This window comes from Pelodiscus sinensis, chromosome 10 (assembly GCF_052426305.1).
Source record: "Pelodiscus sinensis isolate ZL-2025 chromosome 10, ASM5242630v1, whole genome shotgun sequence".
In the NCBI taxonomy this organism is placed as follows: domain Eukaryota; kingdom Metazoa; phylum Chordata; order Testudines; family Trionychidae; genus Pelodiscus; species Pelodiscus sinensis.
In genome coordinates, this window is record NC_143061.1 from 33,983,398 (window position 1) to 34,010,225 (window position 26,828).

The window sequence follows — 26,828 nt, forward strand, 5'->3', positions numbered from 1 at the left end:
CCTTGATCTCCGCAGGACAGCCCCACTGCCCCCAACCCTGCTTCCCGGCAGCTGGTTCCCCCACGCCACCTCCTCCCAGTTTGCCCTGCTCTGCCCCCCCTCTGCTCCCCTCCCAGCAGCCACCAGCCATGCTGAGGCCCAGTATTTTTTTTCCTGTGGCCCGGTAGCGGGCCGCAGCCCATAGTTTGGGAAACGCTGCTATGGATCTTTGGCCTGTCACTATAATTTTAGAGCAGGATATGCTGTGCTCCCAATAACATCAATAGCAATCTGAGGCTACGTCTACACTGCATCCCTCTTGCGCAAAAGCCTATGCAAATGAAGTGCGGATTAACATATTTCTGCACTTCATTTGCATAATTAATTAGGGTCCGTTTTTGCACAAGAGGCTTTTGCACAAAAAGGAGCCATCTACATAACTCCATTTTGCACGAAAATACCCTCTTGCGCAAGAGCCGTTCTTCCTGATTTTTTCAGGAAGAACGGCTCTTGTGCAAGAGTGTTTTTGTACAAAAAGGAAGCAGTGTGGATGGCTCCTTTTGCACAAAAGCCTCTTGCACAAAAACAGTCTCTAATTAATTATACAAATGAAGCGCGGCAATATGGTAATCCGTACTTAATTTGCATAGGCTTTTGCCCAAGAGGAATGCAGTGTAGACGTAGCCTGATAGAGAAGGTACTGCTAAACAGGTTAAAATATGTTATAATGGAGCCTAGTTTTCCCTGCATTCTACTTACATCCAGTTCAAAATGTTAAGTTTTGAGCTAGTATCTGCTGATGTCTGATCTCTGAAGAGTTGCCTTAAGGCTTATTCAATCATGGCATGTCACTGTAGCAAGCTTTGAATTTCTTCTACTTCAAACGATCTCTGCAGTGCAACCACAGGGAATTTTTAATATTGTTACTAATCATTATTGTCTGTGTGCTGCATTATGCAATGAATCAAAATATGTAGTCTTGATGTTATTGTGGCTATCAGTACCTATAACAGGTCTTCCCTACTGTTTTACTTCAGAGGCTGGGCCAGCCAGACTCTGCTCTCAGGTTCAGAGGGTAACCAAGAAGACACAAATCGCTTAATGAGAATAAATACAAGGTTTATTAGATGATATAACAAGAAAATAAGAGAAGGCTTACAACATCCCTTTGGCTTGCTGGGGACTCCGATTCAGCAGAGGATGGACTTCTGAGCCAGGTCTGAAAGGCACCTCTGTACAGTTCCAGGTCCTTCGGGAAGTCCAAAGGGCATTGGCAACAGTAAACGATATATAGTCTGTACACACAATTCTAGAAGCATCAACTAACTACATGCAGAGGAAAAAACCCAAAACAAACACCTGACTGCTTGAGAAGATTCACACCGACAGGCTTGTTTACCCCAAAGCTTATCTAAACTATGTGGTGAACTCTGCCATGCTGGGCACGGCCTATCTCTCTAACAAGCTGGGAATTTTCCTTGCTAACAGTAGGCCAAAACCTGTTTTCTAATTTGCAGACATGAGAACTGGGAAGATTCACTAGCTCCTCAAAATACAATGGTCTTCCAGTTTTCCAACCACAGCACCTACCTTCCCATGGTTCCATACATGGTTTCTGGTTAGGTGGGGGGAAGGTCATTTTGTCATTGCAGTAGAAGTTGGAACACTTCACTTATGGCTTTTATTCCTGAAGTCCTTACTTAGTTTTGACTGTCATTATTCTGACATAATTCTAAATCAGATTCAGCCTGTGATTCAAAGAGCCCTGGAGATCTGCACACTATGTCCAAGGGTTCCATGAACAATTGTGTCATTGCCAGGGAACAGTGGCTTTTAACCCGTGTGGTCGGCAGACTCTTAGAGGTCCACAAACCATGTCCAAGATATCTAATGGCCACTGCACATACTTTCAAAAATGCTATGGTTGAACAAAGGTTAGAAAGCACTGTTCTAGATGAAGCCAAATGGAGCTTTTCCAGAATAAGGATGAAGTGAAAACTGAACAAGGACTGATTTGGCTGAAAATTGACTACTGAGGTTTAGGGGTTGAACTTTAGTTTTGTTAAAGGTTATTCAGTTTGAGGATATTTGCTCCAAATATTTGCCATTTTGCAAAAAGGAAATTATCTGGAATAATATATTCAAACCTGGAAAATTACTAGAAAACTTGAAGGTAGAACAGTAATTAGCAGAAGGCTATTCAAATTCCCAGAGGATTTCAAAATTTGGTTTCATTCAGATTTGGAATAACGTCCAAAACCTTTGGAAAGCTCCAAAAAAGAGAACGGAGCCCCCACTCTGAAGCAGTCCAACTGGAGATCTTCTCTGGAGCTCTAGACCCCAGAAGTCCTGGGCTTGCTCAGGAGCTGGGTAGGTGAGCTAGCAGAAAACTAGGCAGGTTTCCGTTAGTACCCAGTCTTGTTCCATCAGAACAGAGTCAAAATCAAGCAGTCTCCTCGATGTTTACTCAGAATTTTTCTGTAACATCATCTGAGCATTGGAGAAGATGACTGAGGATGGTTTAAAAGAGCGAAATGTACAGGCCTCCAATTTTCATTGAAATCTGCTATTCAAAGGGATAAAGTGAAGATACTGAAGCCCTTGCTAGCAGTTCCTAGTTTTAGGAGCAAGGCCATATACAAGCAGTTTTGTTGGCTAAGAGATGACTGAAAAGGGTTGTGGTAAATCTTTATGAATATGTGAAGTATAGAAACTTGAGTTGGCTGAAAACTTTCCATTAAAATATTTATTTTAGTGGAAATTGCTTTTTGATTAAAAAAAAGGTTTCAGGTCTTCCAGTTCCAGTGAAAATAAAACAAAAATACTCTTTTAATCTAAATTTTTCACAGTGAGGGGAAAAGACACTTTCCCTGATCAAAGGAGTAGAGCTATGACCGATGAGAAATTCAGAAATGGGTAAATTAATAGGAAAATCAAGAAAATCTTTTGGGTAGTGTGAAGTATTAGAATAGTCCAACAAAAGTGATGGAAGTGTCATCCCTTACCACCTAGAATAGACAAAGTGCAGGACAACATAGTGTAAGGAATAACCCTTTATTGGTATGAAAGGAACTGAATTATCTAATATGTCTTTTCCATCTCCAATTTATATCATTCTCTAATCAATTGTCTAAGGATATTGGCTAAAACTAATCAGAAAATAGATGGCTTTTCCCCATGGGATAACTGTCAAAATTTGCGAGATGTAAAACAGTGGAAAGCCCAACCCACAGAGGAAAATGGGAGCATAAGGCATCCAGAACTATAACTCCCATGGGGCATCATATTGAAAATACCACTTTCTCCTTTTTTTCATGTGTGGGGGGTGAAGCATACAAATCCCTTCACATGGTACATAATAGGAGATATAGTCCAACCAGAGAGACTGGCCATAGAGAAGAATGGAAGTTTAAGGCAACCAAGATTACAACACTTATGATTATAGTGTGGCACCATTTTGAATTGAAATATATTGGGTTATTTAAGCTAAATAAAAATTTTCTGCAGAGAACAGACACTTTAGACAAAAACCATATTTAGTTGAAAACTCAGTTTTATATCAACCAATTCTGAAGGAAATTGACCACAATGAACTATTACTGCTGAGTCTGGTTCCCCCCCTCCCCCCCAAAAAAAGACTATGTCCCCATCTACCCTCCAGTTTAAACCAATCTTAATAGTCATTACTGATCAAAGCCAAGAGCTTTCTAGTGGTTTATGGTCCATGACAGTGAAAGAATTTTAAAAATTGGGGAGGAGGTGTGGTCAAAAATTTCTAGTTCACATAATTCATAGTTATTCTTGGGCAATCTTGCTCCTCCGTTACAATATGACAGATTATTCACTATTTTTACACCTCTGATATAGGACTGTCAAGTTGCAGTACCCAGTGAAAAGGCAGTGAATTAAGAGTGGAGTGGCAGCTTTTTCATTTTTATTGATTTTAAATCACTGTTAAAATTATAGTAGTAGATTTTAAAACAAAACATCTGCTCTCCTTTTGCTTTGCATGATATACATTGTTATTGGCTGTGAAAATTCTCATTACTTTGCAGCAATGTGTAGTATGCAACATTAACAGTACAGGTATATCTCACCACAATGTTCTGCTGTGCTAAACGCAGTACAATCATGACTAACCCTGACTAAAAGGACAGATAAGACATATGGCCAGTGTAATTTTCCTCAGATATTGATACACAAGAAAAACACATCTCAGGTTCTGTTTTTGTTTTTTGTGGAGAATTTCTCTATCAAAAGTGTGTGCCTTCTGGCTGTTAGTTACACTGGGTCCTTTATTCTCAGCTTCCAGCACCTAATTGCCAGTCAGTTTTTATTAAAGGAGCCATGTCTGTTGAAAGGTGTATTAATATATCACTCTTGTCTTTAGAAACTAAGACTGTTACTTTAAATACTGTCTTATGAAAAATAAGATCCCAAAAGTATTGGTTATCATGGCTCAAGTTTTTGTTTAATCCAATTATTCAAATACTCCTTTGAAGAATATATAATTTCACAATTCTCTAATTGATTTTTATGTGAAAAGTGTGCTGGAGTGGAATTTTTCAAAAGTGCTCTCTTCACTGTCCTAATTCTGATTGCACTGGTTTCAGTGGCAAAATTACCACTGACTTTAGTAGGAACAGGGTTAGACCAATACTCTGTGCTTTTGCAAATTCCAACTTTTAGAGTTGAATTTCTCTATTACATCTACAGTAGGGTTTGGGGAGAGCCACAGAGACTTGATCCTGGCTCCCTGATTGTGCTCTGCCTGGTCCTGGAGTTCCACTTGCCCCCTCGTACCGTTAACTTACACTGCTGGTGAAAGAGGTACTGCCAATAGGTAGTCACCTATGGTGGAGCCTCATCCATACTCCGAAAGTCCTGTGTCATGTGGTTTAGATTCTGCTGCTAGCTTGTGGTTCTTTGGTTTGTTTTTTGGGTGTGTGGCTGAACAGGATGATGTTAAGCAGGGAGATGAGTCAAAGTGCTGTGCTGAGAATGGTTTGAAGAAAGAGCCCAACAGATCACCTCAGAAGGAGGATAGCAGGAAGGAGGTGACTTGGATTAATATTTATGTTCTCGGAGAAACCAAGGTCAGCCTAGTTTCTTGGTAGAGTGGTAATTGCAGTCAGTGAAGCTGATGTCAATTTTCTATCTAAGGGTATGTTTACAAGTCTGCTGACAGGTGGCTGGGAGGGGCGGGGGGACACAAAGGGTGCAACTGCCCCAGGGCCTAGTGATTGTAAAAGTCCCAGAGCCCTGGCCCCTTTAAATCACTGCTGGATCACCACACCGAGTGCTCCAGGTGGCTCGAAGGCAGGGCTACTCAACACGCGATGGCGGTTTAGGGTTATGCAGAGCTCAACACACAGCCCATTGGTGGGATCCTTTGAACGTGGCCTCCAATGGGAACATGCTCCACAACGGTGAAGCATCTCTCAGGTAGAGTGAATATTGAAAGATGCAAGTGGTTGGGCTCTCTGGAATAGAGTGTCAGCATTTCTAGCCCCCAGGGAGAAGGTGACGGGAGCGCCGGAGCACTTGCATTCATGCCGTCCATGAGAGAGAAGCTATTTGCATATATATTTGCATGTACAGCAGCGGATTTGGGACAGGGTGAGCGGGGCAGCTGCCCCAGGCCCCGCGCTTGCAGAAGCCCCGTGCATGCGCCATGTCAAAGGGGGTGGGGAGGCCGCAGCACTCTCATCCACCCCTGTGCATGTATATGCAACCACACTTAAGTTGTGGCCCTCGCTATGTGCTGTGAGTATCATTGGGGCCCCTGGGCCTTCCAAAGTTGAGTGGCCCTTCTCTAAGGGCTGGGAGGATAGTGTGGCACACTCCAGGTGGTGATGAGGGCTGGCTGCCTCTGCCCCCACACTTTCCATCTGCCCCCTTCTGGAATTGCAGAGCCACCCCCCTTGTCCAGGGGCCTGGCATGGCTATCTGCTTTCCTGCATATCTATACTACACAGATTTTGCCAACAAAAAATTTCCACTCCCTACAAGTGGTGGTGTTTGCTTTGTCCACTGGAGTGCTCTCCTGCCAGCAAAGCACTATTTATGCCAGTACTTGCCAGGGCAAAACTTTTGTTATTGGGAGAGGGGGCTGTTAAGCTCCTGTGAACAACAAAAGCTTTAACACTCAAATGCCACTGCAGACAAAGGTAGGTCTACACTAGACCTGGCAGCTCGGCTTAAGGTATGCAACTGCAGCTATGTAGAATATGTAGCTGGAGTCATCTTATCTTAAACTGAGCTTGGCAGCATCCCCACAGCGGGAGGCCGATGGGAGCAAATGCTCCTGTCCATTACTCCTCGCAAAAGGAGGAGTACCAGACACATGAGTGGCTGCTTTCTGAGACTGATTTAGGGAGTCTTAACTAGACTTACTAAATCAAACTCAGGAAGATTGATCGCAGCAGCAGCAATCTTCCTTTTAGTGTAGACAAGGCCAAAGCCTAACAGCCTTATACTCCAGCTTCTGTAGTTCATAGAAAAGAGACAGTTGGCCAGAGAGCTCATGTGATCCATATTGACAGAATAGAGGACAAAGAGAGCAGAGTATTTTGCTTCCTGACTGAATGAGGCTCCATGAAGGGTTAAGTACTGGTAGCCAACCCTAAGACACATCTACAACAGGGGACAAGGTGTCAGGAAGTTACTGAAAAGGACAGAGAGGAAAAATTAAATCCAGTGTATAGGCTTGTATTCATTTAATTAGTCGAATCTTTGTTTTTGCAGTCAGTTATGAAATAGTTATATAGCAAGCTTGTAAAGATTGCCCTCTGAAGCAAGATGTAATCACCTTGCTCAAATGCATTTTTAGTTAAAAAATTAACCATATATTTCCACTGAGCCTGTTAGCAAACCGCTTTGGGAATGCCTACCACACAGAGAAAATCTTTTGTCCTAAATATTAAACTACTTTATGTAAAAGATGTCATATAAGCTCTTAAGCAGGACTTCACCACCAAGATCCTACAGATGCTAGAAGTTAGAATAAAAATAAAGAGCCCGGAGCTGCAAAGACCCATGTGGGTAAGTAACTTTATTCAGATGAGTAGTTTTAATGTAGTCAATAGGACTGTTCAGATGAGTAAAGTTACACTACAGGATCATGCCAAAGAAAACCCACATGCCTGCGGATGGAGATAGCAATTATAACCTGCGTGGACATGATTCTTTTTTGTAGAATTTCTAATGTGCCATGTTTAACATAGAGATATCCAGCGTATGGAGATTTTTTAAAATGCAAGATACCCTTAACTCATGAAAAAACTTAAAAAACAACAAATAGTTCTGCAGTACCTTATTCACTGTTTTTAAAGTTTTTTTTTCAGTTACACCTCTGAGCACCTTAACCCATGAGCTGTACAGCTCCAAGTTGTAAGGATTTTCAATTAACTGAGGATCAGACTTGAGGCAGCTAATTTCTGAGTCTTTGGTTTAAGTTGTGGATGGTGCTGGGTTTTCGCTCCTTCCACAGTGACAGTTTGATATGAAATGTGACTTCAAATCCTTAGAATCAAATTTACTTTAATTTGTTTTAAATAATTGAAACAGCCATAAAAAGCACCATGAAAAACTTTATTTATTTATTTATTTATTTGTTTGTTTGTTTGTTTTTGCAAAAAATGTTATCCAAACCACTATAATCCCTTGATGGATTTGAGAGACATAGCAAACTAGCATCAGTATGGCCCATCACGCAGTTCCATCTAGAATTACATATTTGCTTTTGGAGCAAATCTAAGTTTAGTTGCAGCTTATCATTTAACAAGTGGAGTATGGTGCCAGTCATGTCCAGAGATATTGCAAGGAAAAACTGTTGAATCCAAAGTATGGTTATAGAATAGTATCAGAAACTAACATAAAAAAGAGCATGCATGGGGTTAGGAAAAATTGAAGCAGCTCATTTTATGCATAAGGGAGATAGAAGAATGTTTAGTTCATTATACTCTCTCTGCAGTGCCCCAATACCAAGTTCCATCATTCTCTACATTTTTCCTGAATCTCAAATGTTGATGAAGATATCTCAGTGAATATTTACATGACAGAAAGATAAAACATTTCAATACATCTATATGTATTGGTCAAGGCTGTTTTCAACCCAAAATTCTGGAGCAAAAATAAAATCAAAGAGTTAATTGGAGCAGACCAAAAATTAAGGAGGGCCCCAACTGTGAGAAATGAGATTGTGTGGGTAAAAAACATGTTTGCCAACCTCTCTCTCTGCAATAAGTATAATTACAAATGCATGTAACAAATCAATAAGAAGTCCTGTGGCACCTTGTAAGTGAAGAGATTTATTGGAACATAAGCTTTTGTGGGTAAAGACCCACTTTGTCAGATGCATGTAGTGTAAATTCTGGAAGTGGGTCTTTGCCCACAAAAGCTCTAATAAATGTTAGTCTATAAAGTGCCACAGGACTTCTATTGTTTTTGCAGATTCAGACTAACAAAGCTACCCCTCTGATACTTGTAACAAATCAAACATTCTGAATGTATTTACCAAAGATAATTGTCCTGGGACACACATAAAGTTCACCAGCCCAAGGAGAGCCTTGTGAAGGCTTATGAAGTACTTATGAAACTCTCAGATGCATGAAGAGAGGGAGTTGATGATCCTGCACAGAGCAGTTGTATTTTAGAGGGTGCGGGGTTGGCTCCTCCGCCTTCAGGGTGACTAGCACTCATGCAGCGCCAGGCAAGAGCAGCCCCTGAACATAGGAGAGTGACTGGCTTCTGTGCAAAGATCACAAGGACAGGAAAAGAAAGGTTCTTTGTATTCCCATCCTCGGCCTTCTACATTTGTGCAAGGGTCTGGTACAGTCTTTGTATGACATTTATAGAACAATAGGGAGGCAAAGTCTTTAGTGAAGATATATGTCACTGTGTTCTTATTCAGAATAACACATTTTTGGGCAGTGTTTGCTAAATTCTGTTGCACTGCTGGATACTTTGGATCATTTACAGATAATTAATTTGCACTTTGCAGAGATGCCAAGATTTATTGATACGTAGTTTGTCTGTCTCTTGGCTTACAACATCATGGAGAGTACAGTTAGGCTCCAGGACACTCTCCTTACAAGGAATGTGCTTGCTTGATTAGTAGGACAGCAGTGTACACAAAACAAAAGGACCACACATGTGATGATTGGAAATGACCAGTCTAATTTGGTATCTGTTGTTGAGACTTGTCTCAGGAAGTTTTTCCAGTGAAGAATGAACTCCTAGGCATTACAAGATCTAGGAAGTTTCAATAGAAATAATTGAACAAATTGCCAGGCAAGGCTTAAACAAATCAATTAATTAGTCTTCAAACCAAGACTGTGACATGTAGCAGATTCTGGCTAGTCTCTGTGAGAGGGCAAGAGCTGCGTACCCTCCCTGCACAAGACCCAGTCACACTCAGCAGCTATGTCTATACTGCAGAGTTAAATCAGAAGAAGATACACAAATTGCAAACCACAATTTGCATACCTGCTTTCACTTTTTTTCCAGAAGAGATTTTTCTGAAATTTGGCCCATCTACATGGCGCCAAATTTTGGAAAAACCTCCTCTTTCAGAACATCTTTTATTCCTCATACAATGAGGAATACAGGGATGCTGAAAGAACATGTCCGCTTTTTCAGAAACTGTTCAGAAAAAGCAGATGTGTTCCTTGGATATGGCAGAGCTTTTCCAGGATACCTCCTATATACCAGAAAAGCTCTGCAGTGTAGACATAGCCTGAGTCTCTGTGCCATGATGTGTACTATGGGCTTTTTGCATCTGTCTCTGAAATACCTGGTACTGGCAATTGCCAGAGACAGGACGGCACAGCTGTCAGATCCAGTGCAGCAATTCTTCTGGTCCTCAGTGCATGTTAAAAATTGTCAATATATGTTCTCAGCATCATACACTTCATAAATATGTTTAAATAGAGAGCAGTGTCCATAGGGCTGGCTACAGCATCCATTTCTCAGCTATTATTAAAGGGTCTGTGTGGGTGAAGCACTTTCTACTTCTTCCTTTCAAGTACAGATTCAGTAAGAAGTTAGCTCCAGTAGACATTGGTGTTACCTGGCTAAAGATTGCTCTTTGTATGTGTGAGGGGCGGACAAAGCCTGACCTCCCCGCTGGAGGCCTTTCAGCACCCTGGACAGCAGCAGAAGCAGTGGAGAGGTCCTCCGAGCAGGGTAGAAGGGCAGCCTTCACTGCAGCCAATCAGGATGTGGTAGGCTGCTATAAAAGTTGCTGCTAGCTAAGGCCTGGCAGTTCCTTCTTGGAGCTCAACCCAGGCTGACTGGGGAATACCAGAATCTTGGTCAGCTCTGAGTGGAAGCTGGGCCCTCATAACTAGATCCTGCTGCTAAAGGCTGCTCTCAATCTTGCTCATGGGCTATCAGAGGGACTCAAGGGCTACATCTACACTGCACATTTATTTCAGAATAAGTTATTCTGAAATAGCCAATTTCAAAATAGCACATCTACACCGAAGGGAAGCCTCAAAATTAGTCCGAGGCAGGCTTCCCTAATGTAGAGATGCTATTTTGATTTAGAGCCCCAGGAGGCACTGGGGAGGAATAACTTAGAATGGCCTGGGTGAGGGGCTATTTCAAAATAGCAGAAGTGGAGTGTCTACACAGCCCCTATATCAGAATAACTATTTTGGAATAGGCGTTATTGTTCATAGAATGAAGTTTACAGAAGTCAGAATAAGCCTCCTGTTATTTCAAAATTATTTCAAAATAACTCTATTGCTGTGTAGATGATCGCATAGTTATTTCAGAATAACGGCCATTGTATGTGTACATTCTTTCGAGAAAGGAATGCAAATGCAGATAAACGAAATTACAAATGAAGCGCAGATTTGAATTTTCTGTGCTTCATTTCCATAATTGTGTCTGGGTGCTATTTCGAAAAAAGAAATGCTGTCTAGACGTGGTTATTTTGAAAGAAAACCTGTCTCTTGAAATTACCCTTACTCCTTATAAAATGAAGTATAAGGGTAATTTCGAAAGAAGGGTTTTCTTTCGAAATAACCATGTCTACACAGGGTTTCTTTTTTCAAAATAGGGTATTTCAAAATAGCGCCCGGATGCAATTATGCAAATGAAGTGTGGGAAATTCAAATCTGCGCTTCATTTGCAATTTTGCTCAGCTGCATTTGCATTCCTCTCTCAAAAGAGAAATGCAGTATAGACATACCCCCAGGGAATACTCAGGTGAGAGACTAGAGATCAGGTGGGACAGTGTGCTCAGACCAAAGGAAAGAGGAAGAAGCCACTTTTGGCATCAGAGATGGACATATACAGAGTATCTTTAACAGGATTTCCGCAAATGGAACTATGTGCAGTTTTGCTCTTTCTTTAGCCCTCTCTGCTGACAGTAAACAGGATCTGTGCACATTTAAAAAATAAAGAAATTGTACTAGGACACAAATACTCTGAATCTGTGATACCAACCTCTCTTCCACAGGAAACTGATCCCCTACAAAGCTCTCAAATCTGCTACCACTTAGCAAAGGGCCTACAATTATTTGACCTGTAGATTCCCAGCAATTCTGCAAATGCCAAGGGAAGAAGGGAACACTCACCCCACCTACCATCCCCTTTGGAGTTCCAGTCTTGATTCAGGCCCTGGAATTAAGTCAGCAATCTGGGTTCGTTCCCCAAACTATCCTACTCCCACCTCCTGAGACTACTATCTGCCTCCTGATAAAACAGCTCTATGGCTTTCTTTCTCTCCAGGTCAGCTCAAGAATAAAACCTTTAAACAGGCACATATAAGCCCAGTCTGAAAACAAAATGGGCCTACACTGAAGTTGCTAACAGATTTTTAAAGAGATTTAGGTGTCTAAAAGTGCAGCTAGATACCTACTGGGATTTTCAAAAGTACCTATGTGCTTACCTTATATTGATATGAATGGAAGTTGTGCCTACTGGAATTTTCAGAAGTGCTTTGGTGCCTAACTCCTATTAATTTCAGTATAAGGGAGGTGCCTCAGTGCCTTTTAAAAATACCACAAGGCAACTGTCTTCATCTTTAGGCACCAACATATCTTTATAAATCCGACCCTTTGCCCCTGGAGGAAAGCAGATCTCCAGTCTAACACCTGTAATTTCTCTTGTAGGCCCCAGACTTGCTTCCTGGGAAGCTAATCTGCTCCAGCTATTTTGTGGGCCTACTGGTCACCATTCACACCCCTGCACAAAAATCTGGCCTAGAGCTGCAGGACTTTTTAATCCAGTCTCTATCCCTCTTGGATCCTGTCATAGCATGATTGGTCTCTTTAAGGAGAGATGGTAGCCAGCCACACCTTAATTAATTATTTTCTGGCTAAGAAGGCAAGACTAAGAAGGATCATGTGATAGTTTAATGGACAGTGGGCCTTATTAAAGGACTGAGGGAGATGAGTCTGGAGAGGTTTTGTGGAACCCTAGGAAGCAGATGGACTCCGATGAAAGGACCTGAGCCAGGGTGTGCAGGAGGACAGGAATTTCAGGGGAAATAGTCTGTGGGCTGAATGCTCTAGTCCAGGAAATGAATGCAGGAGGAGGAGGATACATCTACTCAGCCTGAGGCAGGAAGTCTCCTGACCTAGTCAATAGACTTGAGCTTCTGGTAACACCCTAGAAATAGCTAGGTAGACCAATGTTCCCTCTAACTTTTCCCATCCGTGTGCAGAATAAATGTTAGTATGTGCACTGAGTCATGTGTGGATGTGCAGCACCAATAGAAACACCTGCTACTGACTGTGGGCACTTGCTAATTAGCTGGGTGGCATTTGAATCTCTCCTGGATGGCCACCCAAGTGTGCCTCTTACAGGGAACGCTGTTGTCAACATCACTTTGAAGTTGTGGGAGCTACACTAGAGCTCAGGTTCTGGAGCCCAGTGAAGCTTATTTCCACCAGCTGGGTAGCTATACCTAATGGTAGCTGAGAGATGAGATGGAAACAGGCTTCAGGGAGTGGGGTCAAGAGAAGCCCCTGAAATACAAAATAATATTTTTGTTTGGGACTTTTTAGTTTGGACTCTTGCTACCAAAGAAGAGACTAAGTCTGTTTGTGACTTTGCTGGAAGACTAAGCCATAGGTCCTGTACAGACTGATGTGTGGAGACTGAAAAAATCCTATGTCAGGGAGAGAAATTGAGGCAGGAAGTTCCAGTAGCATTATGCTTGGCCTGAAGGATGTTGCTATGCGGCAACCATGACTGAGCTGGAAGGGTAATGTACCTCTTCACAAACAGTCTGTCTTCATTTCTTTAGATGAAGATTTGTCACAGGAGTAGTGTTTGTAATAACTATTGCCCTTGACATTGATTGATTGAAATTAAGAAAATGAAATACACTCTGGTTTTCTCCAGTTACTCTGTGTGTTTAACAGGAAAATTAAAAAACGTGGTATTACTCCACAATTCATTGTCTGACCAGATGTATCTTGCAGCATAGTATATTACCATAAAGAAAATTAAAGCTGCTCATTGTTCGGTTTAACCAGGAGAATCATAACACCAACAATGTTTATTTAATTTTAATACTCAGTCCTTTCATCTGAATTTCCCAGCAAAATTATTCATCACTGACTGATATTGTTAATTTTGCATTTAAAAAAAATAAAAGCCTTAAAATTCTGCAGTAAATATGCCAACAATTCTTTCTCCCAATTTTTAGCAATGTGCTGTAGACAGATGCTAAATAGCAAAGGCATTAATAAAGATACATTTACATCAACAGGTATGAGGGTCATAGCATTCTACTAATTAGCTACCTGAAACAAAGCATTTTATTTCAGCACCACAGGAGGGGATAGAGAATAGTAAGAAGACATTGAGTACAGCATTGCTCTTTGCATTGGGAATGCAGTTCTCCTTTCCTATTAGCAACAACAAAAATATTGGGTTTCCCCTTACAGAAAGCTCTTCTGTTTCTGCAGTTCAATGCCATGCCCTTTAATCTGTTCTTTTCATAAACAGCACCTGCACCACATCAGTTTTAATACACCACATAGTACATAGACTTACTGTAACATGAATCATTCCCATCAAGCCTGTCTCCTGCTTTCACAGTGTTTGAGGGATTGATCTGTGCTAGTATCTTTTTGTTGTTGTTGTGAATCATAACATTTTACAACCTATTGTTTTGGGGTTTAGGTCTTCACTTAAAAGAGAGCTGATCTTGTTTTGCTCAGCACAGGCATCAGAAATTTCATCTGTTCAAAAGCTATTCTTACCAGGCATAAATGCTTGCTTCTAGCAGCGTCCACCTTGCTGAAAAGTAACATTTTTGAGGAGGGATCATAATGTCATATGCAAACCAGTTTCCCAACAGCTTTATTAAAGGTTTGACAATTTATTTAAATGTTAAGCGTTTTCTTTAAATATTAATACAACTCTTCTGATTGTTGAGATGATGCCTTGTACTTGAGAAGAGGCTGTGGATGTCAGCCATTGGCTAAAACACACCTATTGGAATTAAAAGCTACATTTTAATTCTTCCTGGCATACAGAAACAGGCATAAAGGATTTCCAAATGGGAGCATATATAATATATACCATGAAAACTGTATTAACATGCAAACTACTTCCATAAATGGCTCCCTTCCATGAGCTAGTGTTCTGACAGGGGACTGCATGGAGATCATTCCTGATCAGACAACAGGTTCATTGGCAGAGCATGTCATTTTACCCCACAATATACCCCTTAATGTACCTCCATGGCTTTTTTCATCCAAGACCTGCAGTGTGACAGTGTTCAGAAAGGTCAGATTGTGAGTGACCAGCATATAGCAACACTCCAGGTTGTCAGGTGTGTGTTTATGCACAATGCTAGCATTGCTCCTTAATTCAGTAAAGGGTGAGAATTGCTTCTCAGTATGTGCACTGAACAAACTCAGTGCCATTTCCTTTCCTCATTATCACCGCCTCCATTGGGGATTGGGGTGACATGAGGAAAAGCAAAAGAAAATAGAATGTCTGTTGTGCATGGCAATGAACTAGACACAAAAGAAGCACAATTCTGGAGCAGAAAATAAAAATCATTTTAATGTAATCTGGGGCCTCAAATCCTATCACGGCACTTATCATAGTTGTATGCTTTTTGCTTGGTGCCATTACAGGGCAGAGATCAGGCTGCTTTGGTGCCTTAACTATGCATTTCTATACTTGAGTCCTTGGCAGGTTAGGTGATCTAGTGGTTAGCATACCTGCTACCCCCTCCCAGTGGGCTAGTTTTAAAGCCCTGGTCCTCCTCTACTCAGAGGTGTAGTGAGGAGTACAAGTGGTTCAAGGTACTCATCTAGTGAGGGCAGGGGTAGGAAAACCCCTGGCCACCCACTCCACCATGCTGAGACTCAGGGCCCTAGAAGGGCAACAATTTTTGTTCCTCTGCCCCCAGGTCACTTCTTCCTATTGCTTTCCTCTCTCCACTTTCAGTCCCAAATTAGGTGAAAATGTAACCAAACCATCAGCCCCAATCGGGTTCAGGCCTCTTGGGGCTTCTCTAGCACCCTTTTCAGGAGCCTTGGGGTAGGTCTGTCCTTCTGGGCAGAGTTGCTTCCTTTTCAATCCATTCTCCAACCGGAGCATGCTCTGCAGAGCTAGAGGGAAGGGCTACCTCGGCCGAGTACTGTTCTTCAACCCCTTCCATCCCAATGTAGAGTTGTCATATCCCCTCCCAGTAGTATTTCTTTTAAAATTAACTTTAACCATGAATTTTCTGGGACTGTAATGCTTGTTTGGGGGATAAATGCTGCTTCCCTATATCCTTTTTACCATTAAATTCAGACGTACACACACTTAACTCCAGTTTAACATGGGAAATTTATAACAGAAGTAAGACAAAACATTTTAAAAATGAGATTCTTAACAGCGTCTCTTTAGTCATCAAATAAAGAAATTAAACTAACAAAGTCAAAGCCCAATGAAGTGAATGAAAACACTCCCCATGACTCTAATGAGATTTCAATCAGACTCTGAGTGACACATTGCAAATAAACTAGTACAATTAAAAAAACAAAATAAAATCAGGATGCTTCGTTAAGGTTTAATTAAGTTCTACATTTACCTGTTTTCCACTTAATGCTTTGTTTGAAACACTTTCATCTTTTCATTATGGTAGTATGTAACTTCAGGAGATGGATTATCGGTGAACGATCTGATTACTGAATTAATTTCCAGAACTACAGTGTCTATTTTGTTTCACAATTGGTGGTATGGTATTTTGTTTCACTAGAATGCAAGAAAGTTATTAAGCAAACCTTGTTTTAATTAGGAGCCTATTATTAATCAGGCCTTTTGTCATAACTCTGCATCTCCTGAAACTTGCAGGATTATGTCTCTGTTAATAATTGGTCCTACGCTGGGCAGCATTGTGTGATGTGTAATAGTCTAGATGGACTTTTCTTGAATTATGGGAGGGCTTTCCATTGCTTGTGTTTTGTTTATAAAGGATTTTTTAGTATTTTCTCACAAACGTGCACTTACCTCTCAGAAAACCAGCCTCTGTTTTTAGGTCTAAGTGTTTTAAATGGTATAGGCCTGAACTAAAATTAAGTCTTTTGAGGGCTCCACACTTTTGCAAATTAGAATTCTTTTCCATTAGAACTGAGAACCTGGTCACAGCATGGTCCTTAGAGAAACTATTTTCAGAGTTTTAGTGGAAGGATTTTTAAGTTTGTGCAACTAGGCATATGGTCTGTACATCTCCATTTCTGCATTGTATATGTTCATTTGCCTGATTTCAAGATTTCAGATGCAAAAAGACTTCAGAAATCACCACTGGTGCAGGAACAGTTCTGGAGTGAGGGTGTTGAACTGTGCCCCCTCCTCCCCTTGTCTCTGTCCACACCCCTCACCATCCCATAGAGCTGGGACTGGGAACAGGGCTATGGCTCTGGGTGGGTGGGGGCATGGGCAGTCACTTTCTTGAATGAGAGGAAACAGAAATCCTCCTGTCATTTGTGGTAGTTAAAGGTCCTGTCTGGGACTAGTTGCAAGAGTTGGACGGTTAAAAAAGTAGTCAATCTGCAAAGAAGGGAGCTGCAATTAAACATCATCTAGGAATTTATTTAGGTAGAATGAGTGCAATATGTTGGCTCCTGCAGTAAAAGGAAATTGCCTGGGGACTGAAATCTGATAATCATGGCATAAAGGCGACAAATAATTCTTTTTGCAGTCCTGCTTCCTGTCAGAAAACATGTCATTCATTTAAAAGAAAATATGGCATGGACTTAAGGGGTTTTTTTTATTCCCCTGATAAGCTCTGGGCTGTTGCATTGGATGCCAGCTCCTAATATTTCAAAAACTGTCAAAATGAATATCTTTCAAACACCCCAAACTTGGCAAGGAATGAAAATTGTTTTTGAACTTGCTTCAAGAATTAATATTAGAGAATAGAGGTTTTTTCCTCTCAGCAAATTGAAGTTGAATAAATTGTTTTGAGTCTCTTAGAAATGGAATTGATGGCCGGAGGTTAGTACGAGGATCGCAAGTCATAGGAAAATGCAGGGGTGAAGAGCAAGAGAGAAGATCGATTCATTGTTTTGTTTTTAAAACATCAGCAACAATCTGTTCCTTTAATATTTACCTAAACACAAAAATACCAAAGGTAAATATATTAATTGGTTCATAAAAATGATATTGCTATTTTTCACTGAGCAGAAGGAGAGCAGTTGAGTCACACCATTCAAAGTCTCCTTTCTTAGCTATGAGGAACAAAAAACTGAAAATGACCGCAGCAAAGTCACACATTTTCTTCCTTTTTGCAGAATGTTTTAAAAATTATCCTTTACAGCACTTGTCAAAACTGAGGGCAACTGCGCCTTTATTTCCTAATAGTGGCCTAGCAAGGGCACCCACTCAGGTTCCAGCTGCCAGCTGTTGCCTCTCTCTCCTGCATCCCATCTCCCATCTGACCAGGGTACTTCCAGGCTGCAGCTCCCTGGCTTCACTGTGTACTTTCTAGCACAGACCAGTTGTCCAAAGAACCTGCTTGTTTTCTCCTCAGAGACAGATAACAGATGTAATTGCTATAGTTATTAGGTACCTTACATGACTTCTTATGCAAGCCTATTTTATTCTTAAGGTAAACACTAGTGAGAAATGGCATTTAAAAAATAAAAGAACCAATACACATGCTAATAACCCCAACTCTAACATGGATTCTGGAAGGATCAGTCCTTTGAACCTCCATCTTAAGGGATTCCTTGTGGTTTCCACTTCATCACAGCTTCAGCTCAGAACAACTGTACTCATGACATAAAGGGCAATTTGAATACATGGTGCAGGGGTTTTTCATTTGAAGTTTCCAGGAGTGGGTAATTAGTAGACAGAGTATCTCTCTCCAAGCTGTATCTTAAAAGATTGGCTTCCAGAGGATAATTTGCATGCCCCTCACCCAAGATACTTCCAAGGAAATCCACTTTACACATATTGTTCTAAAAAAACTTTTGACTGCCTAATACTGTCTAGAGATTGCATTAATTTTGTCTTCCTGATAAAGAAGTTCCATGCAATCTCACAATAAAACATAGACATTTGCATTTCCAATATGTGCCCAAGAGTATTAACTCTAATTCAATAAGGTTCAGCTTAATTCAGTAAGGTTCATTCTGCATATTACAGGGTATTGTCAGTCTGTCACAGGTCTCTTGCTATCAGTCGATGGTCTGTCTAAACCCACACCATTTCTCTGTGGCTTGTGCACAGACAGACTGTCCCGGGTGGCTAACTTAATAAAACACAGACTCTTCTGGATAGCTAAGGACCCACTATTGACATTAAAAGCCTAGTTTTAATGATGCCATAATAACGTGGCATTATTGTTATTGTCTGTTACTGTATAATTTGTTTTAATTTTAAATGTATAAACAGAGTGTTAACCCTGTTATCATCCTCACCTGCTCATAAGGAGCTTCCATTACCATAATTGCCCTCCAGTCAGTCAGAGAAACAACATTAAAATCTGTTTTTTACTTCAGATAGTTCCAAGCTATTTCCAAAATATGCTCATTTCACTGCCACAACTAATTTTTGGCTAGTCAATGGATTTTCCTTTAAATCCCTGCAAGCTAATTATTAGTTACTGTCCATCTAGTCAAACAGGTTCACCCTCAGACTCTGACATGAGTTACTCATTCGTTAATTTATTGACAAAACAGAATAACAAAATTCATTGTGTAAGTTAGTTAACAATATAACTAGGATTGTCAGACCAGTTCAGTTAAAACATAAACCAAACTTCTACCCTATCGACCCATTCAAACCAACCCTTTTAGGAGTCAGAACAGGCTTTTTTTTTAAACTCTTTTGTCTTTCAGTTCTTCATTGCTTGGTTTGGTTTGGGACTGGACATAGAAAAATGGAAAACTCCTGTGAAAGTTTCCCTGAATCAGGGCCGCCAAGAGGTGGGAGTAATAGGAGCAGCTGTGCTGGGGCCCAGCAATTTAAAAGGGGCTTGGGTCTCCCAGCCACTGCTACTGCAACAGCATCAGCAGTCAGAGCCCCGGGCCCTTTTAATAATTGCTGTAGTCCCAGGCTGTGCAGACCAGGCAGCACTAAAGGTCTGGCTGTGGTACAGAAGGTTAGCTACCAGTGCCTCCCCTTCCATCCAAAGTCCTGCCCCTTCCTGGGACTCAGAGCCACCCTCCACCTATTCAAAGCCCCAGCAAGTCTGTCAGCAGTCCTTCCCTAGATGATATTCCCATACAGTGCCTGAGCACACAGCCAGAGATTTAACACACGTTTCAGAGAGTTAAATTAGCCACCCAGTTGAGAGAGGTTTCCCTCCCTTCCTCATTATGTTGCTGTCTTCTGTGCCTCCAAAATCCTGGTTCTTTCAGGGTTCACTGGTCAGTAAATTAGATACAAAAAGATAAAATAAATGTGACTTTTTAATTTGTGCCATATATACAGACCTAAGGGAAAGCCCCGGTGTTTCACTTTGCCTAACATATATTAGACACTTTGTCTATACTACATTAGATCATTCAACTTAATGCAGGTAGAAATGTAGAGCTCTCTCTCGGGTCTAAACTCAAATTGTTGTGGTTCCAGTATTTACTTGATTATTTTCAGAGTTTGCAACAGTACAGTTCAAGTGATCCTAGTTCTTTTTCTGCCTCCTCTTTATTGTTAGAGGTGGCCTGGAGAGCAGAAAAATATTATTCTGCCCATTTCCTCCCCCCTTCATGAGAGCTAAAGAAAGCCTGACAGGGTGTTTTTCAACTGCACTTATTACCTTAGTAACATCAGGAACAGAAAATCTTGTTTTAACAAGTTTTACAGGGAACTCTGAAGAGGACTAGAAAGCTGAAGTGGGATCTCATGGTCAGTTCAAGGGCATTTTGAAGTTTCTCTCCAAAGTGTGTGTTGGGGGTTTTTTTAGTGTTCATTTTTAGTATGAAAGGAAACTTCATCTTTGGAGTCATTGTACTTTTATTATTATTTGTGCTGTATCAAAGTGCCTAGGAACTTGAGGTGCCTAATGCTTGGCACAGGCACTGCTATGAAATAGTTATAAATTGAAATCATTCAACACATCAGGAATGAAATGTTTAGACTCCTTAGTCCCCAGAGACAGATGCCAGCAGAGCTGACTCAGCCTCTCACCTCAGTAACATACAGTTTACTTTCTGGTCATTTGGGCAGTACCTCAAAAAAGTTAGGACTGTTCTTTTCAAAATCTGGGTGCCCAAATTAAGGCACCAAAGCCAAAATTTAGGCACCTAAACAGGAGTGACAAGTAAGTTTTTCCAAAGATGCCAAGATATTACTTCCATGGATTACTGCTGCAGCTGCTGAGAACCTCTGAATAAGCAAGCTACTTACTGAGGGGGGATTTAAATAAAAAACGAGGTGCCCAGCTTCAGACAATCATAGTGAGTTTTTTCTTTTAAATCTTTGCTGCTCTGTAAGAGTATTTAAGGTCCCATGGCTTTTCTGATAGAAGTAGGGGTTTGCCAGGATGTTTGTGGTTGAAATGATTCTCTCCTGTTACTCAGAAGCAGTGTGCTGTGTGCCAGCTGAGCACCTAAGCTTCCCTCATATTGCATTTCACTAGTGCTGTATGAAGTGATACAGGATTAACAGCTTGGTAGAAATGCAAACTATGATGGGCTGTTCCTCTGCCTTCCTATTGTTCCCATCTCTCTTTTCTTTTTTACCCTTCCTGCTACTTTCTCACCACATCTTAAGAAGTCTATAAAACTCTGCTCTAGGAAGAGGAAGAAAGTGTATTGTATTGTATTATACATAAACATTAGAGGGGTTAAATCCTGGCTACATTGAAGTCAAAGCACTCACTGATATCCATATGGCCATCATTTCATTCTAGGACTTTAAAGGCCTTATACTGCAAGAGTCTCACTCTCTTGGGATTGCTTTTATGTTTGCAGTTCCTAAATAAGCTGAGACTTTCAAATCAGCACCATATAAAAGTAAACAAAAGCCTATCTTCTCATATGAATTCTAGTTATTTATGCATGATTCTTACAGCTAAGCAGCTTACCCTAGAAATGAAGAGCTTTACACAACTGTGTTGTGAGGATTCATTATTCCTTACATTTTACCCTTAGTATCAAGGATTGCAGGCTATGGCTTCAAATTCAAATCTGCTTTCTGTGATTTCGAAGCCTCTAATTGAAAGAGATTAAATAAAGTGATTAGAATGTAAGAAAGGCCTTCCAGAAGCCTATAAAAATGGTAGTAGTCCGCATTCACTGTATTGTAATTTAAGAGAGTCAGGCATAAGTAGTTGTCATCAATTATTGATTTATCAGTATCCTTAAATCCATGATAGCTGTGTTCTAATTAAATAATAATCAAATGTCCTAAATTTTTATATCCCCCACTTCACTTAATGGTGAGTGCAAAGGATTTCAATGGCTCTCTTGCCCCCAAATCTATCATTATACCCAGTCCATTTAGTATGTTACTCTAGGTCCCCCTGGGTGATGTTGGATTATTGAAGTGCTTTCTGTCCTACTTTGATGTCATGCAGAAATGTAAGCCCTTGAGATTTAAGCCATAGAGAACTGGCATTTTTTTTAAGTACCTAGCTATTTCAGTGCAGCAAAAGGATGATTACAGGCCATACAATACTTTGGGGTCACCATAGAATGTTAAAGAATGTAATGAAGAACTAATTTTTATTTGTATGAAGAAAATAGGAAAAACCATTATGCTCAATCTTTGTAAATATTAATTGCTTACTTGGAAAAATAAGACGTGCAAAGATGAACTTCCAGGGCAGAAACAAAGTAAACACATGGGACAATGTTACCCAAAAAAATTCCCACTGGAGACCACCCAGGGTTACACTAGTGTGGATTTATTGACTGAGGAATTAACACTCCACTATATGGTTAAACTAAAGAGGATAGAGGTGCCCCTAAAGGTTTAAACTAAAGGGGTACCAGCTATCTCTCTCTCACACACACAAACACGCCTTCATTCATTCACACACATTCATTCCTGCCCTCAGGTACTCACACAGGCACATGGGTTGCAGAAGGAGCCAAGTCATGTTGCACCTGGAGGGTCTGTCTGCTGATCATGGCTGGGGAGCTGGTCAGAAAAGAAAGAGACTTCTGGCTACAGAAAGAGAAGTTTCTCAGAAAAGGGGCTTCTGCCACATGCTCTCTCCTTTTATTGCTTCTGTGCAACTCCTGTGCCTCAACCACATTCATCACAAGGGAGCATGCCCAGACTTCCCTTGATCCAGCAGAGTTGCAATGTCTCTTTGATTGGTCTAATGACTCATCTGGTTCCAGGTGCTCAGCCTTGCAGTCTCTAATCTAGGGTTGCTAGGTGTCCAGTATTCACCTGGACAGTCCAGTATTTTCACCTCCTAGCTGGTAAAAAAAATTCAGAGAATACCGGACACCTGGGGAGGAGAGGTTTGGTATTTTTGTTTCAACCATCTGGCAACCCTAGCTCTAGGTAAACCACCTCCATGAGGGGAGTAACTAACAGTACTGGAAGCCTGATTACACTGGTGCTTTACAGCACTGTAACTTGCTGTGTTGGGGGACTGTTTTTTCACACCTCTGAGTGAGAAAGTTACAGCACAGTTACTTGCCAGTGTAGGCAAGCCCTCAGATACTCCTGGGAATAGTCATATTATTTTGGGAACATAAAAAGTTCTGCAGATATATACAGCAATATATGATTGTTTTGGTGAATGTTGCTGCTGGTTAAGGCTAAAGAGCCAACAGATTTAGAAAATAAATCTGCAGGCCAATAGGGTTTCCAGGTGTCCAGTACTGACCCAGACAGTCCTGTATTTTTGCCTCCTGTCCAGTAAAAAAATTCAGAAAATACCAGACACCTAAAATGTCTGGTATTGTCTGATTGTTTTTCCCCTGCCAGGAGACGAAAATACCAGACACCCTGCAACCCTATGACACACTTGGCAACTGGGTCCAGCCCCCAGCCTCTGCCCCCCAACACCGTCTGCCCCCAGACTCCCTGCTTACCTGGTTCTGCAGGGAAGCTGCATTTTGGCTTGATCAGTAACAAAAAATGGCCACTAGCAAAAGCCTAAAGACCAAGGGGAAACAACGCCTTCCCTGGGTCTTAGTGCTCAACTGTCCCCAGTTCCTATCCCTATTCTGACTCTGCAGGCACTCTGAAAGAGGCCATGTTGTTTTAATGCCGTTTTATTACTTATTTATTTATTTTGCTTAACAGCTTTGGTCCCCCCCCCCCCCTTTTTTTTTCCTTCAACAGAATTTTTTCCCTGGTGGTTTTTTTTTGGGGGGGGGGCGTTTAGTATTTTTAGTTAAACCATCTGGCAACTCTACTCTAATCCCAAACACACAATAGTCTCCACTCACACACACACATTCATATTTTAGAGGAGAATGCAGTTTAGAGCAAGTTACAAGCAAAGTGGCTCCAGTTACAAAGATTACAAAGTTGCAAGGCTCAACAAACACCAAGGTTACAGTAGGTTTCTGAACTTATAAAGCAAAGTTGCTGAGAGTTACAAAGTTGCGAGGTTTAACAAAGATTACAACAAGTTGCAGAGTTTAAAAGGCAATGCAGTTGAAACAATTACTGTACAAAGCTTCAGAGAATCATTTACAAAGCATCAGTAATGAAGTGATTTAGAAGATAACTACCTCTCCTCTCCCTCCCCCACCCCCAGCAATGCAGTCAGCAGGTTTTTGTCAGTCTCTAACTCATGTGTTGGCAGGACCTTACAGTTTAGCGTATTTCCAGAAAATCCATGTGTAAAATCAAGTAATAGCTTGGGCGGAGGCTTTATGCAATATTTCCCGTTGAATGAAGGGGTGTGTGTGTTTGTTTGTGTGTGAGAGAGATAGCTGGTTCCCCTTTAGTTTAAACCTTTAGTGGCAGCTCTGTCCTCTTTAGTTTAACCATATAATGCATATAGTGGAGTGTTTATTCCTCAATCAATAAATCCATACTAGTGTAACCCCGGTTGGTCTCCAGTGGGAAGTTTTGGGTAATAGACAATGCTGTCTATTACTAGACTGCTTATTTATTTTAAACAAGTAACTTTAAACAGTCACTTTTAATGCACTCTTTCCTGAGAAATTTCATTAGACTGGAGGGTGTCCAGGCAGAGTATGGTACCAGTGACTGTACTAAAGCTTAAATTGGATGTGCAGATGACTGATGCATTGCTGCTATTGTAATTTACTATTAAATAAAAAACTGAGTCCTGAGCTGAATTCTGCTATAAGATACACTGGACTTATTTTGAATTTTACAGGAGTGATTTATTGGGGTTGCTACCTCATGTCTGTAAAATCTCTTTAACAGGCCTATACATTTTGCAGAGTGTGGGCGATTGTAAACTACATGTTTTGGTTTAATACAGAGAAAATGTTTTGTTTTTACCAGGTATCTTCATTACATTGAAATGGGCCCAAGTACAATTGCTTGGTAACTGCAAGGAAACTGATGATGGTTTACAACCACTTTCTTAAGGGCTGATTTTGTTTATACTGTGGGGAAGAAAAAAGATATGTGCACTACTTTGAGAATGACTTCCATTGAACCAACTAATTCCTGCAAACGTAATAATGCTTTGGACTCTCATTCTGAATGCACATATACACTTGTGTAATTTTACTCACCTGAGTCATCACATTGATATCAAAGGGGCTACTCAGGCAAGTAAAGTTAGGCAGGTACATACTCAGAGCATCAGGGCTTTCATGCTCAATAAGGAGAGAAATTTTCAAAGGGTCACTCTTGGAAACAGCCTTCATCATGGGCATGTGATTAGGGTGCTCAGACAAAATGGGATATTTTCAAAGCTAGATGTTCCGCTCCCCATTTCAAGATGTCACCACCTCCTCCCACCTCTAAGATAATTGCATACACTGCAATTATCCTTGCATGTGAGATCTAGGCCAGTTCCACATGGAACAAGCACTCCTTGTTTAGGGTGTGAAGAAAAGCTCCTTAATTAGAATAGGGATGAAGATGGGGAAATGCATCCTACCATTGCAGGCTGTCAGACTTGATAGATCATTGGCCTGATTATCATCATTGTACATAAAGTTGCTTTACAGGGATAAAGGAAGCGTTTAAGGAAAGTTCAGGGCAAAGACAATGTGAGTACATAGTGGTATAGGATGCTAACAGACACAGTTAAGGGTCACATGGATTTCTTTAAAACTTCTCATAGACCCCGGGCTTCTAAGGTACCTTGAAGCAGGGAGAAACATACTGGATGTTGTCAAGTTGGAAGGTGAACTTATAGCAGGAAGCACAAAAGATGTCAGGAACTAAGAGGAAAATAATACTGAAACTGTCTCCAGACTAGCAACATTAGACTACACAAAGGGGGGCTTGGAAACAAGAGGTGAGAGGTCAGGGAGCTTCAGGTTGGTAAGAACCTTGAGGGCAACTGTGAGGAGCTTGACTTTAATCTGGGAGACAATTGGGAAGGAATTTTAGGTGTGGAACTGATGTGGATTTAGCAAAGCCTATCTGCCTTCATAAAAATATAGGACAATGGAGTGGTAGATGGGCATGTGGTTACCACATAAAGATTAATTTAACACCAGAAATCATGTTTGTCAAATACAGCAATACTTGATAGTTTCTTTTTAAATTATGACGTTTAGCAAACAGGGAGTGAAAATATCGTTGTATTGAAACACGGGGCAGCCCCCACTCTCATCCCAACAGTTAAGCTAAATTTCAGAGTAGGAGCCTGGTGATGATGTTCATAAATAAAATATCAGTGGAAATGAGGTACATGACAGAGATCTTTCCTGAAGAGAAGCAGAATTGTATCCTCAAAAGAAATGAAAGATAAAGGTGAACACAAGCAATGGATCTTTTTTTTTTTTTTTTTTTTTTTTTGCTATGGATAAAAACTCTTCCAGTGCCTGGGGTTGTTTAGACTCACAGTTTGGTTTTGGCCCCATCTCTAGTTTTTCACTATTGAAATTCATTCTGAATGAAACAGAGCTTTCTCATTTTTATATTACAAGATGGATTCCCTATTATATCGGTGACAATATTTGCATGAATGATGTAGCAATGAATATGGAACACAGAATGCATGCTCAATATAATTGACGGTGCTGCCACTGCATGCAAGACCATCTTGCATTGTGGCACTGCATTTATATGAATCTTTGAGTCCAATATTTGTTTTAATTGTTTTACCTTTGTTAAGCCTCACTGACTGGGTATTAAATATTTATTTTTAGACCCAGAAATATATTAAAAAATACATAAATCCCAATTAGGATATAAAGAGAAATAGCTGTATAGAAACAATCCTAATAGACTGGATTTGTATCTGTTTGTAGACAGAAATTACCAATATAGGCCCTGATTCTGTATTGTATTTGCTAGCACTG

General features: G+C 40.7%; 1 protein-coding gene across 1 annotated transcript in view; it reads left to right on the plus strand.

Annotated features, from left to right (window-relative positions):
• Positions 1–26,828, plus strand: part of SLC9A9 (solute carrier family 9 member A9) — a 402,473-nt gene that overhangs the window by 209,964 nt on the left and 165,681 nt on the right. The window lies entirely within an intron of this gene.